Raw genomic sequence first — 14,857 nt, forward strand, 5'->3', positions numbered from 1 at the left:
GGTGATTTACAACCAAAAGGCTATATTTTCAATATCTCAGTTTCCAGAGACAAATGGCTCAGTTCCTTAAGGCCTAAGGTCCCCCTCCCCACCATAAACCTGAGGAAGGATGAGGCAGAAGGAAATAAAGCTAAATTTCTTTTATACCTAAATCACACTTAACCCCCAGGATGGCGCCTGGGTGATGCCGGGTGGTGGGGAGGAGCAAAAAAAAAAAAAAAAAAAATTTAAACAAAGTTAAACTGTCAAAGTGGGGCGCAAGACATGTATGTAGCTATGAAAAAGTGCCTTGAAAATGCTATATAAACCCTTGGCTTTGAGTGCTCGGGGTCCTTGTTGAAACCCGCTGTGCCGGGCAGATACTTGGACCCCAGCTAGTTGGAAATAAACCTCGCTGTGTGACTTGCATTATTGAGAGTGTTGTCTGTCTAATTGAAAGCTGGTTGACTCCGTTCCCGAACAGTACCACGCACAAACCAGACTGAAACTGACCATCTGTTGTTGTTCTGAAACCAATCAATTCTAAGTGGAATAATTAGGTCTGGATCGGGAACCAAAAGGCAGGAGCTCGGTCAGCCTGCTTCACGATGATAGATGTCCTGCTTGGGGTGCCCTCACTCTGTAAACCCTGTTTCTAAAGTGACCACATGGGCCCCCTGGGATTATACTTCTTGTATGTGAACGTGACCATCCTGATCTCACCTCAATCCCTCTGAACACTGTGCTGTACCCAAAGTTGTGCTGTGTTTGACTCAATGCCTTGGACCAGATGGGAAAGGATTCCTATAGAAACAGGGAGGAAGCGTCCTGGCTCTCTAAAGTAAACCCTATTGGCTATGAGACTTCTTTCTCTGGCTTGGTAACTGTGGAGACCCGTGGTTATATTCAGTTCTTCAGACAGGTCTCATCCTACTCAGAGGGGTCTTGATACTTGTCAGGCTCCCTGCTGCCCCAGACTAATTACTCAGTTACTGACAGAACCTCTCCAAGTCACACCCATTAGGGTCATGATGGGGTAGACTGTTTCTTGGTTGAGTCCTGAAAATTTAAGGAATGAAATGAAGGATTTTAGCTCAGGCTGACATCCTATGTGTAATTTCTCAGGCCCGTCCCTTGACGATTGAGAGAACTCAACTACAGAGGGCAGGCCTCCCAGGGCAAAAAACCCTTCCCACACATGATGTGGTGCACAGCCATGAACGGCAGTCTCAGGAGAAAGCTGTGGTCAGGGACCCAGACCCCCTGGCAGGCCACTCTTGTGCTGGCCCAGTAGGCTTCACTTGGTGGTCTCCTTATTGGGAAACTCAGTTCTCAGTACTCTTCCTCTCCTAGCCCTTCACTCTTCAATTTCCCTCATGCATGGGCTTCATAAACAGCAGGAGACTTGCATTCAGAGTTCTTTGGCAGTGAGACAACTCGGTGTCTGCACTGATCTCTCTGACCCCAGAAGGGGAGATGGAATGGGGAAGTTGGCACTGTTAAAATCAGTAATAGAGGGGCGCCTAGGTGGCTCAGTGGGTTAAGCCCCTGCCTTCAGCTCAGGTCATGATCTCAGGATCCTGGGATCGAGTCCGGCATCGGGCTCTCTGCTCAGCAGGGAGCCTGCTTCCTTCTCTCTCTCTCTCTGCCTGCCTCTCTGTCTACTTGTGATTTCTCTCTGTCAAATAAATAAATAAAATCTTAAAAAAAAAATCAGTAATAGATTCAGCCTTTGTTTAAGCAGACAAAACGAGTCTAGCCATGGAAAGTTGAATTTAGCTTATTTTGCAAGGCTACCTTGATCTGGGCCACTTCTTGCTTAGGCTTTTGGAAATCATAAGAAAAACTTGAACTGTTCTCCCCGGGTTGATATCAGGTAACCATTGATCAATTCCCTGCAATTTATAAGGCAATTCTAAAATTATAACTAATCACTGTGAAGAATCCACAGTCAAAGCTTTCCTCCATACAAGCTGCTTCATACACTTCCATGCCTCATACCATGTTTTGGTTTGAGTGTTCCTGGTTTGCAAACCGTCTTTTTGATGTGTGCATGATAAACTTCTACTGATGCTACTAAAGGCTTCACCATTACTTTAATTTTGGCTTATTGCTTTTAATCAGCTACTCTCATGCTTGATTGCTTAGCCCTCCCCAGATCGTCTGAGCTCCAGGTCTTCTCATCGTCCAGGTGTCCGTTGTCAGGCTTTGCCCTTCGCACTACCTCCTATTTTCTTTGTATTTATTCTAGTTAGGGTCTTTCATAAAATGAGGACTTTTTTTTTTTTTTTTTTTGGCTAATATTGCTTTAAATATTTTAAAATATATATTGTTTTCCTTTACTTTAAATTCTGGAATCCCAATTAAATGTGTATTATTTCTCTTATTTTATCCCACAAGTCACTGAGACTGTTTTCTTTTTTTCCTCTTCCATTTCAAGTTGGATTTTCCCCCCTCTTTATTGTGATATAATGGACAAATAAAAATTATATATATTTAAGGTCTACAAAATAGTGTTTTGATATACGTATAAACTGTGAAATGATGACTGCTATCAAGCTGATTAATATATCTGTCAACTCACAGAGTTACTTTTTTTGTGTGGTGAGAATACTTGAGATTTATTCTCTTAGGAAATTTCAAGTACACAATACAGTATTTTTAAAACATTTTATTTGTTTATTTGAGAGAGAAAGAGAGAGAGAGATAGGACATTAGCAGGTGAAGAGTAAATGAGGAGGCAAAGGGAGAAAGAATTTAAACAGAATCCCCCACTGAGTGTGGAGCCCCACAAGAGACCTTGATTCCAGGACTTCAGTATCATGACCTGAGCTGAAACCCAAAGTCGGATGCCTAACCAACCATGCCACCCAGGCACCCCTGCAATACAGTATTATTAACTATAGTCACCATGCCCTAGATTAGCTCCCCATAATTTATCTGCACTGTACTATAAGTTGAGACCCTTGGGCCAACATCTCATTTCCCTCTTTTGAGATTTCCTACTTATTCATTAGAAACAAATTTATCCTGTGTCTTTGAGTATAGTTAAAGCAGCTGCTTTAAAATCTGGTCACTGGGGTGCCTGGATGGCTCAGTCAGGTAAGCACTGCCTTCTGCTCAGGGTCCTGGGATAGAGCCCAACATCTGGCTCCCTGATTATCTGGGAGCTTGCTTCTTCCTTGCCCCTCCCCGGCAACTCATGCTCATTTTCCCTCTCTCTCTTTTAAGTAAATAAATAAAATCTAAAAAAAAAAGAAAGAAAGAAATGAAAAGTACTGTGTCACTAATTCAAACATCTGACTCATCTTGGAATCACTCTCCATTGTCTTTTTTTTTTGGTGCCTGGGTCATATTTTTTCTATTTTTCTTGTATGGCTAATAATTTTAGATTGCATACTGTACTCCAGAAATTGTGAATGGTATGTTGTAATAAAAAAAAAATTCTGGATTCTGTTATAGTTTTCTGGGTTAAATTTATTTTTTTTCAGGCAGCTTGCTTGGCTGATCTCAAATTCCATCTTCTTTTCTTCAGTATGTGGTAGCTAAAATCCCTGTTCAGCTCTTGTAAGTTTACTTAGATTGTATGAAGTCTTCCTCAAATGTGTAGTTCAGATATGTGGACAGCATTTATACATAGAATTTTTCAACTGTTTCTTTTGTGGGTATTTCTCTTCACTTTCCAGCATATTTGGTACACTTGCATTTTCTTTTTAAAATTACTTTTGTTGTCAACAAATTGAGCTTTCCTATAAATATTAATTGTGTTACCTTGTACCTCTCAGTTGAAAAGACACAAAAACAGGAAACTCACCCACAGTTATTTCCTTTTTACTGAGGGCATATTCACTTCTGGTTTCTGACTCTCTTTTATAATTTTACAGTGATTTCAGATTCTTTTCCCTTCTCCCCTCCCTACCCGCCCCCCATATGGTTTTAAGTTATCTATGGGAAGTTTATCTTGATAGAATGAATTCCTCAACTGCCTGAAGTTGAGTCTCAATTTTTCAGTTTGGATTTTCTTATGAATGGAATCATACGGTATAAACTTCATTGTATAAACAACTTTCTTTGACCTAACTTAACATTTTTGTTCTTTATTCCTGTCCCTTTCTGTATCAGTGATTTGTTCTCTTCTACTGCTAATTAACATTCATAACATTGTATAAATATATACCATCTATCCATTTTCCTGCTGAGACACATTTAAAGTGCTTTCAATTTTTAGATATTATGAATCAAGTTATTATAAACATTTTTATACAAGTCTTTTTATACAAGTCTTCTTGTGGTGGACATGTGCTTAAATCTTCATGAGAATACACCTGAAAGTTGCATTTCTTTGTTGCTGTGTAGATATGTATTTCACTTTAAGAAAAGTGTTAGATTTTCTTACAAAGTTGTCACAGCAACCTAACCACCCACCAAAAACATATGAGGTTTCAGATTGCTGAGTATCCTTGCCAATGTGTGAAACTGTAAGTCATAGTAATTGTAAGCAAGTAGTGACTTTTAGTTCTACTTCATTATGATTTTCATGTGCATATTCCTGAACTCATAAGGGCAAGCACTTTTTCTTGTGCAAATTTGGCCATTCATAACTTTACCTCAGGTCTGTTCGAATCTTCTTCAATTTTAAAATTACAATGACATGTCTATTCAAATCATTTGTCCATATTAAAATTAGATTGTTTGTTTTTTTTTTTTAATTATTATTGATTTGTGGAGTTCTATATAGATTCTGGATACAAGACCTTTGTCAAATAGATGTTTGATGAATATTGGACTATTTTCTTCTCTTTGGCTTACATATGCATGTTTTTAAAGATGTCTGTGGTTGAGAAGAACTTTAACATTTTTGAAGTTTAATTTATCATTTAAAAAATTTGAATTGGATGGGGTTCCTGGGTGGCTCAGTTGATTAACCCACTGCCTTCCGCTCAGGTCATGGTCCTGGGGTCCTGGGATTGAGCCCCGCATGGGCTCTCTACTCTACGGGGAGCCTGCTTCCTCCTCTCTCTCTGCCTGCCTCTCACAGACTTGTGATCTCTGTCTGCCAAATAAATAAATAAAATCAATCTTTAAAAAAAAGGTGGGGGGAGATTGTGTTTGACTTGGGGGACAGAGGATGGGAGATCAACCCAACAAAGAAGCATAGATTATCAGAACCTTTGCTAAATATTTCCATTTAAAAAAATTTTGAATTGGAGTATTAAAAAATTTGATTTAGAGTACAGTTGATGTATAATTCTATATTGGTTTCAGGTGTATAACACTGTGATTCAACAATTACATACATTACAAAATGCTCACCATAAGTGTAGTTACCTTTTGTTACCACATGAAGTTATTATGACATTATTGATTATACTCCTTATGCAATTTATCATTTTCTAAGGTTGATTATTTCTGGTTACCTTTCAGAAAATCTTGGTTGAAAAAATGATTAAAGAAGACAATTTAGGGGGTGCCTGGGTGGCTCAGTGGGTTAAGCCTCTGCCTTCGGCTCAGGTCATGATCCCACGGTCCTGGGATAGAATCCCACATAGGGCTCTCTGCTCAGCAGGGAGCCAGCTTCCTTCTCTCTCTCTCTGCCTGCCTCTCTGACTACTTGTGATCTCTCTCTCTCTCTCTCTGTCAAATAAATAAATAAAATCTTAAAAAAAAATAAAAAAAGAAGACAATTTAGTGGGGTGCCTGGGTGGCTCAGTTAAGTGTCTGCTTTTGGCTCAGGTCATGATCTCAGAGTTCTGAGGTTGACCCCACCAGCTAAGCCTGGCTATGAGCTTCCTGCTTATGAGGGAGTTTGCTTCTCCCTTTGCCCCTCCCCCTGCTCATGCTAGTGTGTGCGTGTGTGTGTGTGTGCCTATATATGTGTGTGTTTCTCTCTCTCAAATAAATAAGTAAAAATCTTTAAAAAATTTTTTAAACAAAGAAAACAATTTAGTGATTATGTGTGATACACTCAAGCTTTTTAAATACTTCATGAAGTGGATAGTCTCCTTTCAGACAACCACAAAATGGGGCTGAAGGCAAAAAGCTTTCATGGGACAAAGAATAAGCAACAAGGAAGAGGCAAATAAAAAATATCAGACTGGCCAGGGACCACATAGTCAACCTTGTGTAAGTTGAGAAGGCCCAGTGTTGGCTTGATGTTTGGGGCCTGGCTGACTGGATATACTGTGTGTATGGTCAAGTAGAACATTTACAGGGAGTCATGAAAGTTGTCTAAGTCTGGGTGCCCTATTGTGGAACCTGGGGCAGGAGTGGCTCCATCTTTGGCTAAAAAATTTTTTTAAAAAAGATCTTTAACTACTCAAGATTGTAAACATGGTCTCTTATGCTTTCTTCTAAAGACTTTGTATTTTTCACATTTAATATCTGTTTTATTGACTTTCCTTATAGAGCATTGGCTTTTATCTTGGCATGCAGTCACATTGCTTGTGGCTCTTTCAGTCACAGTCTATTCATAGGAAACAAAATGTTCACCCCATGTTATATATGGACCTGATTTAGTTCTCAAAGAAATTGTAAGCAGCTCCAACGTGGCTGAGGAAATAGCAGTAGGAACCTGAGAATGTGGCAGGTGATATCAGAGACATGATGTCTTGGAAAGCAAGAGAAGACTTTCCTGAACACTTTATTTCTCTATTGCACTCCCTGTACCCAAAGGCATCACTCTAGTGGGAAAGGAGACCTGAGAGGTTTGATAGTGGTCATTTTAGATATGAACAGAGGTATTTTGTCTTTAGTCTATGAGAAGTAAATGGTACAAATGGAACTTTCTCTCTCCCTTTAAATTAATAGTAAAATGGGGAAAATAGATTAAACACCTGTTTTTAGGCTCCAGGTAAATAAATATTGAGGAATTGTGATATCTAAACACTAATGGCATTTTGTGGGTCAAGAGAAAAAAATAAAACAAGGATTTTGGGTAAGAGGGCTCACAAATCCTTAAATATTCTGTGTTCCAGAGCTAGAAAAAGGTAGTAGCCTAAAAAGATATTTAGCTCCTGTAAAATTTTGATCAGTTCTTTCATGTAGAAGATCGAAACTGAGGTCAGTACTTGAGGCTAAGAATGAGGGATGGGATTCTTGCCCTAAAACCTAAATTAAACACACACACACACACACACACACACACACACACACACACACACACACATTGGCATCAAAGCACTTTCTAGAACTACATTTATAGGTGTAAGGTTTTATAGGTGAGATAAACACGACACCAGGTGAAGTGGGTGCAAGGCAAGATTTATTAAAGGCACTCTCCAGCGAAGTTTCCTGTCTCCTGCATAGGTATTGGGTTACTTATGGAGACCTAACCTGGGCATACATCCTTTTGGTGGGAGAGTCAATGGTTAAGGGGGGGGGTAGGCTGGAAGACAGGGAGACCCCGTGGCAGCGAGACCCAGTGGCAGTCATTTCCATTGCTCTTCCTGCACTCTGGGAGCCTCCAAAGCCGCTGGTCATTTCTGTTGTTCCTTCTGCACTTCTGGAGCCCGCTGACCCAACATTCTGACCTTTTTGGTGTAATAGGGGTGGCGACTCAGATCTGGCTACTTCCTGCTGGCAAAGGGGCGTCATCATAGTGTCCTTCCGATGTGGGTAGGCAGGTATAGGGATCCAGGTTGACAGTGACCCTGGAAACCTCATGGATGCGTTCCTGAATGAAGCGAAGATCACAGGGGGCGAATAGTGCTAATAGGCAGAGGAGAATAAGGGGATTTAGGATTGGAAGGAGCCAGGTCGTTAAGGGGGCGAGCCACGATTGAGAGGGGTTTATTCCAGGGTGATGCCTGGAATAACCATTGACTCTCCCACCAAAAGGATGTATGCCCAGGTTAGGTCTCCATAAGTAACCCAGTTTAAGCCAGGAAAATGGGTCAGAATCCTGAGTAGGAGAGGGGAGTAGGACATTTCTGATTGTGTGTTCCTGGGCCTGGATGGACCGTGACTGGCTCTGGAGTTCCTGAGGATTTTGGGGGAGTGTTTCTAAAATAGGCCCGGTAGATGTGCAAGGAGACCGTTGGATATGAATCAGAGGGTCATGTGTAAAGTCTGGCCTCAACTCCAGTAGCCGGTTGTGGATCCCAAGGGTTGGGGATGGTGAGGTACCAAGCACTACTCCCATCAGTGGTGAAGCGATATTGGGAGCACTAGTTTCCATAAATATCTAGTCAGGCCTTATGCATTTTGCAGTAGGTATATGGGCAGCCCCCATTTGTCTGGACCCAGTATGTTCGGCAGTTAGGATGAGTTTGGTCATAGATGAAGCAGATAATGGGGTTGGAGTGCCCCCTCTGAATGGAAGGAAGGCATGAAGTTGATAAAGGCCTGGCACCCTCCAAACTGGCAATCGGTGGTAGCTAGTAGGCTAGACCGGGCAGTCTCCCCATGGGTCCAGTTTTCCCTCAGGTAAAAGCACCACCTGAACTCAGGTGTGATGGACAAATGGCTAGAGAGGGTTAGGAGGAAGGGGAGAGTGAGGAGAAGAAGTGCGGGAAATCTGCAACTGCATTGACCCCAGGGTTTGGGAAGTCCAGCCATCCTGTGGTGGGGCTGGTTTTAGATTGGAAATGTGTACCCACCGGTGGTGTCCTAGGAGTTTTGCCACTGTGGGAGTTGTGAGAATAACAGTATGGGGGCCGGTCCACCTGGGCTGTAAGGACTTTGGGTGAAGGTCTCGTAGGAGAACTTGGTCCCCAGGATTTAGGGCCTGGGGGAAGTCTCCCCCCAGGCTGTCAGGGGCACCCAGGCTGTCAGGGGTGGGGATGGTTGAATCCGCAGGAGCCCTTAGGAGGGCTCGTAAGAGGGTCAGATAGGGGGAGGGGTGGAGGAGAGGCAGGCAGGTTGTGATTAAGCAGGAAGGGCCTGCTGTATAGGAGCTCAAAAGGGCTGAATCCTGATGGGCTGCGAGGCGAGGCCCTAAGGCAGGTGAGTGCTAATGGGAGAAGGGTTGGCCAAGAGAAGCAGGTTTCAAGAGTGAGTTTGGTGAGTTGTTCCTTGAGGAGGCCATTGGCCCTCTCCACCTTACCTGAGGATTGGGGGTGATAGGGGATATGGAGTTTCCAGGTGATGTTGAGGCTCTCAGAGATCTATTGTGTGATGCTGGAGATGATGGCCGATCCATTGTCTGATTGTAGGGTTCGAGAGAGTCCAAACCTCAGGATGATGTGCTCAATGAGAATGGGGGTGACCACGTCTGCTGTTTCCCTAGCAGTGAATGCCTCGATCCAGCCTATGAAGGTGTCCACAAGAGCTAGCAGGTATCTGAAGGTTTTGTGTCGAGGCATGTGAGTGAAGTCAAGTTGCCAGTCCTAGCCTGGCTGATGCCCATGGAGCTGGTGGATGGGTCCTGGTCTGCAGAGGCTGCCCTGGGCATTGACCGTAAAACAGGTTCTGCAGGCCTGGTGTACCTCCTTAGTGGTATTTTGGAGGAGAGGGTGGTGAAATAGAGGTTGGATAAATTGGTATAGGGCCTTTGGACTGATGTGGAGAGACTAGTGGATGTCAGTAATGAGGGTGTGGATTAGGCTTTCGGGAGGGCAATTTTGTCCTGGACAAAATACCCTTCCTTGTCATCCAACCTGCCACCTTATGTTTTAAGGGCCCGAGTCTCCTCATCAGTGTACAAGGGACTGTGAGGAGTTCTGAGAAACAGTAGAGGGGCTGGAGAGGAGTTTAAGGCTATCTGTCAGGCAATAGAGTCGGCCTTGTTGTTCCCCCAAAAAATGGGATCATTGGAGGCCTGATGGCCATGGCAGTGGACAATAGCCACCTCAGTAGGGTAATTAAGAGCCTCGAAGAGTTTGGCAATAAGAGGCCCATTGACTATGGGGGTTCCGTTGGTCGTGAGAAATCCCCTTTTCTCGCCAGAGGACAGAGTGAGTGTGAGTAATAAGGAAAGCATACTTGGGAGTCAGTATAGTGACCTGTTGGCCCTCAGATAAGTGAAGGGTCCTGGTAAGAGCCATGAGTTCTGCCTTTTGAGAAGTAGTCCCAATGGGAAGGGGGGCCACTTTTATGACTGCGTCCAGGATGACCACTGCATTGGCCGCTTGTCGCCATCCATCTGGAGCTATGAGGGAGCTCCCATCCACGAACAGAGTGCAATCAGGGTCAGGCAGTGGTAGGTCCAAAAGTCCTGGATGGGAGGGAGAGAATTCTTCCAGGAGTTGAGAGCAGGAATGGGAAGGAGTGGGGGTAAATGAAGATATCGGCAAGAGAGTGGCGGGATTTAGGCGAGGGGAGACAGAGAGTGTGACCTGGGGGTATTCTATGAACAGCAGGTGGTAGAGTTGGAGATGGGAAGGAGTGAGTTGTGCCAAGGATTTGTGGCTAACTAAGCCCATAAATCGATGCGGGGAGAAGACCATGATGGGCTGTCCTAAGGTAAGTTTGAGGGTTTCTTTTGTCAGAGAAGTGGCTGCCGCTAGGGCCCTGAGGCAGGGCTGCCATCCCTGGGCGGTGACATCTAGTTGCTTGGAGAGTTAATGGGGATAAGGAGACCCTGCTGCAGGAGGCAGTCAATGATGGGCTTAAGTCCTTGCGGATGGGTTGCTACTATAGATCAGGAAATGTCCCATACCTGCGGGTCTACGGAGGGGAGACAGTCTGGGATAGAGGATGAGTCAAAGGGGAGTAGAGGGAGGATGAGGTGAGCAGAAGTCAAGGGAGAGGGAGAGAGACGAATGGTGGCCTGAAGTTTGTGGAGGATATCCCTCCCTAGAAGGGGAACAGGGCAGGAAGGGATGAGGAGGAAGGAGTGTGAGAAGGGCAACCCATCCAGGCTGCATGTAAGGGGTGGGCTGGCCTTTGGAGTGGAGGAAGTACCGTTAATTCCCATAACAGCAACTGAGGAGGGATGAGCAGGACCCTAGTAGGAAGGCAGGACAGAATATCCCGTGTCCAGCAGAAAGGAAATGGACTTACCTGCTACCTGGAGCATGACCCTGGGCTTGGCATGGGTGAGAGGGGTGTCTGAGTCTGGGCTCCATCAGTCATCCTCCAATCTGAGAAGTTGGAAGGCAGGATTTACCATCTCAGGGTCTCCCCAACATGGAGGCCCAGGAATCCCCCAAGGCTGGGGCAGTCCGATTTCCAGTGGCCCATCATGCAGCATTGAGGGCAGGGCCTAGTGGGCGCTTTTGGATTGGGGCATTGATGGGGCCAGTGTCCCTTAGCTCCGCACTTGAAACAGGCCCCTGGAAGGACGCAGTTAGGTGCTCCCTTTTTTTGACCCCTAGAACCTGCCAGCCTCAGGGCTGCTACCAGGGCTTGGGTCTGCTGTTGGACCTTCTGTTGGAGTCTGGCTTGGCACTTAAGTTCTGCTACCTCCTCTTGGGAGTTAAAGACTTTAAATGCCATTTTCACCAGATCAGAAATGGGAGTTTAAGGGCCCTCCTCCACTTTCTTTAATTTTTTTCTAAATGTCGGTGGCTGACTGAGAAATGAAGTGGGTAGTTAAAACAGTTGCCCCTGCCAGAGAGGCCAGGTCTAGGTGAGTGTATTAAGTCAGTGCCTCAGTAAGTCAGTTAAGAAACATGGCCTGGTTTTCACTGGGTTCCTGAATGATTTCCCTTCACAAACCCTCTACAACTTTCCTTCACATTCAGGTTTTGTCCCTAACAACCATCTCATTTAGGACAAAATTATCTCCTTTTACTTTCAATAAAATGTACTCCCATTCCTTAAATCTTTCTTATATATCTTCTACTTTCCTACATACAGAGTGGCTTCCTTTATTTCCATCACTCTTACAGTTAGCAGAATTTTGTACTCTTAGAAATACCTTTAGTTATTAACCTCCAGTCAGTTATTAATCAATTGTGAATGATTATAACAGAATTCTTTAGATGCCAATTTATGAATCAGTTAAGCACAAACCATGCTTACTAACAGATTTAAATATTCTTATTTTCTTTGCTGTAAGAAGTCAAAAGCACAAACCTATGTTCAGTAATCAATGACTTGGCATTTTATCCTCTTTGGAAAAGACCTAAATGTCCAACAATTTAATTCCATTTGTCATCCAAGCAAAAGTTTAAACTTTCAGGTTACCAAAGACTTTGAAAGCTATCTCAGCAATTACCCATTAAACTTTGAGACAGACAACTAACCATCAGTTTAGTCATTTCTTTGCTAACAGATTTTTAACAAATAACATGAGTTTATTTGACCTTCAGTAAACTTTGATTGAAGTTTCACATTTACGGTGGATAACTTTGTCAGGAGTTGGGATAGGATTGGGGAAGGGGAGGGAGAGGGGTAGACGAGGGTGCCGGTTCAGAAATCCTAACATAAGGGACCTTGGCCCATCTGCCTTGGTGTCTGCTGAGGTTATTTAAGTCCATGAGAATCTGATAATTAAACATGCCTTCTGGAGGCCATTGGGACTGATTGTCTAATCGGTATTGTGGCCAAGCTACAGTACAGTAACGTCGTTTTCACAGGTCCTGGTTTTGTTCCAGGGTTTTAAGATTGGCCAACAAGCCTAAAACACCCCTGGGATGTTTTAGGGTCGAATTTGGATTGGGAGGTCCCCACAATTCGTTGCCGGGCAACCCGAGTGCTGGAGGAAGGCCTCCCCTCATCTGCCACTGGGTTGAAGAAGAACTGTTGACTGCCATAGAGCTTAGGACATCTCCCAGACTCCCGGAGTCACGGAGGTCACCTGGTGACTGGCGGGGTCTGCCCTGACCTGGCTGTGATTAGGGCAGGGCTTTCCAGAAGGAGGTGAGGAATGCGGGGGTGGGGGGCGCAGAGAACTCACCATGGCTTCAGAGGTGGCATTGGGAAAGGCAGGTCCAGATCTGGCTAGCGGGGAGAGGAGAGAGCCTTCCCACTGGGTTGGGGGCTCAATCTTCTCCCGGGTTTCGGGCACCAAACGTAAGGTTTTGTAGGCGAGATAAACACGACACCAGGCAAAGTGGGTGCAAGGCAAAATTTATTAAAGGCACTCTCCAGTGAAGTTTCAGGGCTCAGGAGAAGGGGAGACAGGAAAGTTGCACTGGGAGGAGGTGGGCACCCTCGGGCGAGGTTCCGGGACTCTGGAAAGCAGAGTGGGGGAAGTTGCGCTGAGAGGGAGTTAGCGGAGGCGTGGGGGTGGTGGGGGGTGGTGGTGTGTCATTTATCTGTCTCCTGCATAGGTATCAGGTTACCTATGGAGACGTGACCTGGGCATACATCCTTTTGGCGGGAGAGATAAGGGTTAGGAGCGGGGGTAGGCTGGAAGACAGCGAGACCCTGTGGCGGTGAGACCCTGCAGTGGTCATTTCCATTGCTCTTCCTGCACTCCAGGAGCCTCCGGAGCAGCTGGTCATTTCTATTGTTCCTCCTGAACTCCCAGAGCCCACCGACCCAACAATAGGAAGTGGTTTACTTAGGGATGTTATAAGATAGAGACACATTCTGCCCCAAGGAATCGAACAAATCTTCCATCTGTCCCAATGACCATCAGTGGTCTCCATGAAATGATTGCTGATCAGGATCAGAAGACAACACACTAAACTTTGGCTCAGGACAGAGTGTTTAGGAGAGTCAAATGAGGTAACTAGAAGAATGAGCACACCAAAGAAGTCAAAGAGAAAGAGAAGAGTCAGAGGGAATCTCCCCCTCAGAACCATGCTGCAAACTACCAGGACTTGTGAAAAGAGGCATTATATATGCACACTACAATATGCCCTCAATATGCAAAATACTCACTAAGAAGCAAGGAGAAATAAACAAAACAAAATGAGATGTTTAAATGCATCTATTATTGTCAATATAACTAGATATTAAATTAATCAAGAACAGTAAGTTTGTTTGACAAACATAATTTGCAGATTCTGAAGCTTTGTGTGGTAGATGTCCCCATCTTAAACCTCTGTGATTATGTTAGGTTACATAGCCGCGAGGAATTAAGATGACTATCAGATGAAACTCATCAGTAGACCTTAAAATATGGAGATCATTTCAGAATATGTAGCTGGCTCAAATGGGAACATAGAGATTCTTAAAAGTGGAAGAGGAAAGCTCAAGGGGAGAACCGGAGGGGAACTGAGTACAGCAGAAGGGCAGAAGTAATATTGCTTTCTTTAAAGATGGAAGAAGGGGGCTTCTAGATACCAGAAAAAGGAAGGAAAGAGTTTCTTTTCTAGAGCTTCCAAAAAGAGAAGCTGCCTTTTCAACACCTGGATTTTAGCTCGGTTAGACCTAGGCTGAAGTGAGCTACAAAACTATAAGATAATTACTGTGATTTGTGGCGTTTTAAGCCATGGAATCTGTAGTAATTTTTATAATAGTATAATAAAGAGCAAATATTCTGCATTCTGCAAGAAAAGAGTATATGTATTTTTTTTTTAACTTTTTATTTTTTATAAACATATATTTTTATCCCCAGGGGTACAGGTCTGTGAATCACCAGGTTTACACACTTTACAGCACTCACCAAAGCACATACCCTCCCCAATGTCCATAATCCCACCCCCTTCTCCCAAACCCCCACCCCCAGCAACCCTCAGTTTGTTTTGTGAGATTAAGAGTCACTTATGGTTTGTCTCCCTCCCAATCCCATCTTGTTTCATTTATTCTTCTCCTATCCACTTAAGCCTCCCTGAGTATATGTATTTTTAATTGAGTTATAATTGACATATAACATTGTATCGGTTTCGAGTGTACAACACAATGATTCAATATTTGTATACACTGCAATTTTTCACCACAATAAGTCTAGTTAGTAATTATAATTATGTCACCTTGCTGTACCTTACTTCTTACTTGAGGACTTATTTATTACATAATTGGAAGTTTTTTTTTTTAAGATTTTATTTATTTATTTGACAGACAGAGATCACAAGTAGGCAGAGAGGCAGGCAGAGAGAAAGAG

The sequence above is a fragment of the Mustela nivalis genome (genome assembly GCF_964662115.1).
Source record: "Mustela nivalis genome assembly, chromosome: 9".
Taxonomy (NCBI): domain Eukaryota; kingdom Metazoa; phylum Chordata; class Mammalia; order Carnivora; family Mustelidae; genus Mustela; species Mustela nivalis.